Source organism: Phacochoerus africanus, chromosome 4 (genome assembly GCF_016906955.1).
Source record: "Phacochoerus africanus isolate WHEZ1 chromosome 4, ROS_Pafr_v1, whole genome shotgun sequence".
In the NCBI taxonomy this organism is placed as follows: domain Eukaryota; kingdom Metazoa; phylum Chordata; class Mammalia; order Artiodactyla; family Suidae; genus Phacochoerus; species Phacochoerus africanus.
The window spans coordinates 15,875,046-15,881,045 of NC_062547.1; positions in this window are offsets into that span (position 1 = coordinate 15,875,046).

A 6,000-nucleotide genomic window follows, 5' to 3' on the forward strand; every position below is an offset into this window, starting at 1 on the left:
CTATATATACAAAGAAGCTCAAAGTGGATTAAATGTAAGACCTGAATCCATATCTAGAAGAGGACATAGGCAGAACACTGTTTGGCATAAATTTCAGCAGTATTTTTGAATCTGTCTCCAAGGCAATAGAAATAAAAGCAAAAATAAACAAATGTGGCCTGTTTAAGGCTTTTTCACAGCAAAGGAAATCATCAACAAAACAAAAAAGTAACCGAATGATTGGGAGAAAACACTTGTAAATAATATGACTGATAAGGGTTAATGTCTAAAATATATAAACAACTCATACAGCTCAATATAAAACAAACAACCAGGTTAAAAAATAGGCAGAAGCTCTGAATAGACTTTTTTTTTTTCCCAGAGACATACAGATGGCCATAGGCACATGCAAAGATACTCGACATCATTAGTCATAGAGAAATTCAAATCAGAACTGCAATGAGGTATCATCTTATACCTATCAGAATGGCTTTCATCAAACAGAACAAAAATAACAAGTGTTGGCAAGTATATAGAGAAAAGGGAAGTCTTGTTTGCTGTTGGTGTGAATATAAATTGGTTCAGCCAGTATAGAAATAGCATGGCAGTTCTTCAAATGCTAAAATAGAATTAGCATATGATTCACTAAGTCCGTTCCTGAGTATATAACTGAAGAAAACTGAAATACCATTTATACCTGCACCCCCAATATTCATAGCAGCATTATTTACAATTGCCAAGATATAAAACAATCTAAGTATCCATTAACGGATGAATGGATAAATAATACATGTATTCACATACACACACGAATACTATTCAGCCATAAAAATGAAATTTTGCCATTTGCAACAACATGGATGGACTTGGAGAGTGTTGTGCTAAGTGAAATAAGTCATATAGAGAAAGATAAATACTGTATTATATCACTTATATGTGGAACCTAAAAAAACTATATGTGTTATCTCATCATTGTTATATTTGCAATAACCTAACAAAATATGATGTTGTTAATCTTTCCATACACTTATTTTTCATCAATATGTTTTCTTTGGTGATATGTCTAGACTAATCATCTGCCCATTTTTTAAAAAATTGGATTGCTAGTTTTCTTGTTGCTCTTAACTGTTCTTTGTACATTTTGGTTATGGGTCTTTGTCAGATATGTGTTTTGGTACAATTGCTTTCAGTCTGTGGCTAGTATTTTCATTTTCTTAACAGTGTCTCTTGCAGAGCAGAGATAATTGATTTTAATGAAGTGCAGCTTAATACTTTTTTCAATTATGGGTGTAAACATAGCATATTTATAGATTTTTTTTTAGTTGTTTTTTCAGTGCTGCACCTGCAGTTTACGAAGGTTCCCAGACTAGGGGTCGAATTGGAGCTGTAGCCACTGGCAACATGGGATCCTAGCTGCATTTGTGACCTACACCACAGCTCACCACAACACTGGATCCTTAACCTACTGAGCAAGGCCAGGGCTCGAACCTGTGCCATCATGGGTACTAGTCAGATTCGTTTCCATTGAGCCACGATGGGAATTTGTATAGATTTTTATTCTTGGCAGTTTAAAGTTCACAGCAAATTTTGTGGAAAATGCAGAGTACCCACGAACCTTTTGCCTCCCTGCTCCTCACACACAAAACCTCTCCCTGCCTCAACATGCTGAACTAGAGCAGTGCTTGTGGTTACAGTCAAGGAAACTGATATGCCATTGACACACCATAATCAGCCACAGTCCATAGGTTACGTTCAGGGTTCAGTCCTGGTATAGTACACCCCGTAGGTTTGGATCTGTGTATAATGACAGGTAACCACCATTATAATATCATACGCAATAATTTCAGTGCTTTAAAGTCCTCTGTGTTCTGCCTATTCATCCGTCTTATTAAACTTAATAAAGGGAAGCCCCACTAAACTGGAAGCCAGAAGGGGGAGCTCCTACATATACTGTCAACGCAGATCCCACAGAAAGAGATGTGGCTTGTATCTCTGGTGGGATGTGATACTTCACTGCCACCAGCAGGAGGAAGATGTCTTGCCTGGCAACACTCAGTCAACAAGAGACTTAAATTCAGGTGAAAAAGCCACTGGAGTCAAGCTCCCAGTGTCCTCCAGTGAACTTGTTGTTTATAACAGCCTCTCCTAACTGCCCCTTTGCTATAAAAGAGTGTCCTCTTCTTTGCTTTACAGGTTTACATGTGGTTCATGGAGTTACATGTTTCTAATTGCAATTCTTCCCTGTTCCTGAATAAACCTGTTTTACTGGTGAAATAACTGGCTCTTTTATTATTTTCGGTTAACACCTCCCTCTCTCCAACTCCTGCCAAGCACTGATCTCTTTATTTTATTCCTTTTTTTTTCTTTTCAGAATCTTACATAGTTGGAATCCTACAGTATGTTGCCTTTTCAGATTGTCCTCTTTCATTTCAGTAGTATGCATTTTAAAATCCCTTTGTGTCTTTTCATGGCTAGATAGTGCTTTTAAAATTTTTTTTAGTGCTCAATAATATTTCATCATGGGGAAAGCACAGTTCGTTTACCTTTGCACATATTGAAGAACATCTTGATTGAGTCCAAATCTTAGTAATTATGAATTAACGTTTCTGTAAATATCTGTGTACAGGTTTTTGTGAAACATAAGTTTTCAATTCATTTGCAAATACTGTGTTGTGAGATTGTTGGGTTTATGTAGGTTAGGTTTTGTAAAACACAAAAGCGTCTTTCTGTGTGGCTATTCCATTTTGTATTTTGATAGGCAATGCATGAGATTTTCAGTTGCTCTATATGCTTGCTGGTGTTGTAGTGTTTCCGATGTGGCTTTTTATAGGTGCCTGGTGTCATCTTTTTTATAGGTGCATAGGTGCATCTTGTTTTAGTTGCAATTCTTTAATGGCATTTGATGTTGATTATCTTTTTCTATCTTATTTTCCTCTCTATATATTCCTTTTTATATCTGAAGACATTGTTTTTTGAGAGAAGATAATTCTTTTAAATATTTACTTATTCTATAAAGTTTTTATTGTGATAAAAATACTTGAGAAACACCCACTTAATAAACTTTAAATTACACAACAGAATAATATTAACCATAAGCACGTTTTATACTTACTCTGGAACTTATTCATCTTCTATAATTAAAAATTTTCCCTAGTCCTGGCAACTGCCATCATGCTGTTTGTATGAGTTTGACTCTTGTGTATACCTCCTATAAGTAGACTCATACAGTATTTGTCCCTGTCTATCTGTCTTATTTCACTTGGCGTAATGTTGACCAGGTTCATCCAAGTTTTGCATATGGGAGGATTTCCTTTTTAAAAGACTATATAATATTCCATTGTATGTATATACCATCTTTTCTTTATCATTTCCTCTTTCAATAAACAGGTTGTTTTCATAAGTTGGATTTGGGAACAATGCTACAATAAAGACACGAGTGTAGTTATCTCTTTGCATTCCTGATATCAATACATTTGGATATATAGATCCAGAAGTGAAAATTTGTATCACATGGCAATTCTATTTTCAATTTTTTGAGGAACAGCCATGCAGGTTTTCTTAGGGGTTGCATTATTTTACATCATCCTGGGCAGCATACAGGTTTTCCAGTTTTTCCATGTATGTGCCAACACTTGCTATCTTTGTTATTTTGGTAAATACATCCTACTCAGTGGGAGATGATATCTCATTGTGGTTTTGATTACATTTCCCTGATAATTAGTGATGTTGATCACGTATGCCAGTTGACAATCTTTGTGTCTTCTTTGGAGAAATGTCTGTTCAAGTCCTCTTTTCATTTATCAGTTGGGTTGTTAGTTCTTTTCTATTGATTTGTAGGAATTTATTGTATATTATATTTTCTGTCTTAATATTTTATTGTGTATGTGATTGCAAATAGTTTCTCCCATCATAGGCTGGTTGTTCACCATGTATAAGCTTTCCTTTGCTGTGCTTAGTGATGTTGTCTCACTTGTCTAACTTTGATTATTTTACTTGTGCTTTTTTGTGTCTTTTCCAGAAATCATTGACAAGCTTAGTGTTGTTAAGTTTTTCATCTCTGTTTTTATCAAGGAATTTTACAGTTCCAGTTCCTCCATTAAAATTTTTAATTCATTTTAAATTGATTGTGTATATGATGTAACATAAGGGTACACTTTCTTTCATATGGTTTGGTTATCCAGTTTCTCAACTTACTTGTTCCAGAGACTCTCCTTTCTCCACTGTATATTCTTAGTTTGCATCAAGGAACTGTTGAGAGTATATACTTGGGTTTTGGGGGTCCCTATTCTGTGCCTTTGGTCTATACGTTTGTCTTTTGGCAGTATCATCCCATTTTAATCACTGTAGCTTTTTAATGTATTTTGAGATTAGGAAGTGTGATTCTTCCAGATTTATTTTTCTCAATAGTAATTTGCCCAATTGGAGAAAATTGTGGTTCCATGTGAATTTTAGAATTGTTTTTATTTCTGTAAATAACTGCCATTGCCAGAGTTCCCTGGTGATGTAGTGGTTAAGGATAAAATATGGGCTGTGGCTCATATTTTATCTCTGGCCTTGGAACCTGCATGACATAGGCATGCCCCCTAATCTTTGACACAAACTCTCTCAGCCTTTTTTTAGGACAGAAAATCCTACCCAAAACTTTGAAAAAATATGTTTTGCATTTACTTCCTTTTAGAACCTAAGGTAAATCTATATAAGATACATCGATCATAAAATCTAAACTTATTTTGCTGTTATTAGAGAGCAAACTTACTTATAAAAATTATGTCCTCTTCTATGATTATTAACATTGAATGATCCATGAAATTGGTATGTTAAAAAAGAAAGAAAGTGGGAGTTCCCCAGTGATGCAATGGCTTAATGATCCATTATTGTCACTGCAGTGGCTTAGGGAACTTCCCCATGCCTCAGGCACAGCAAAAGACAGGAGGGAGAGAGAGAGAAAGTAAAGAAAGAAGAGAAAAAGATATAAGAACTTTTTAGATACACATTTATAAAAGTATTGAAGTCTTTCATGTGGAATTTTCATAATGTAACATTCAAATTAATGTTTGCAACATTATAATAATGCTCAAGATTTTAAAAAACTATTTGCACAAGGAAATATTGTATATTCATTAAATGTGTATTTATGTGTATTTATACTAGGGTAAACTATAGAATATTTGAAGATATTAATATATGTGTTAATAAAAGATGTACTTACAGTGAATTTGTATAAAAATCCAAATAAAATATTTTTGAACATGGTAATGAGAAATTGAGATTTCTCTTGATAATATAACTTTTTTTGATAGGCTATTTTAAAAGAATAATTGTAGGCTTACAGAAAAATTACCAAAGAAAAAAGTACATGGAATTCCCATCTAAGCTCTGTGTCCCCTTCACCAATATACTGTTTACTGACAACAATTATGTAATACATTTGTTACAAATGATGAATCAATATTAATCCATTTTTACTAAAGTTTGTAGTTTACAATTGGTTTTACTCTTTGTGTTGTGGAATTTTATGGGTTTTGTGTCAACATCTTGTACCAAAGTGGGATATGTGTTACAATCAATGAATCTAGCTGATACGCTATTATCACCTAAAGACCGCAGATAAAATGAAGGTTTACTTTTGGAGTTGTAATTCTAGGAATTTTGACCTATATGTAGTGACACGTATCCACATTCTAGTATCATGCACAATAATTTCACTGAATAAAAATCCATTGTGCTCTGGCTCTTCATCTCTCTCCTCCACAACCCCTGTTAACCACAAATCTTTATACTGTCTCCACTGTTCTTGCCTTTTCCAGAAGGTCCTATAGGTGGAATCATATGATATGTAGCCTTTCACATTGGTTTCTTTGCAAAGTAATATGCATTGAGGTTTCTTCCATGTCTTTTTAATGGCTTGGTAAGTTTCTTTGCAGCGCTCATTAATATTCCATTGTACAGTTTATCTACCCACTCACTTACTGCAGAGCACCTTGATTGGTTCCTGGGTTTCACAGTTATGAATTAGAGCGG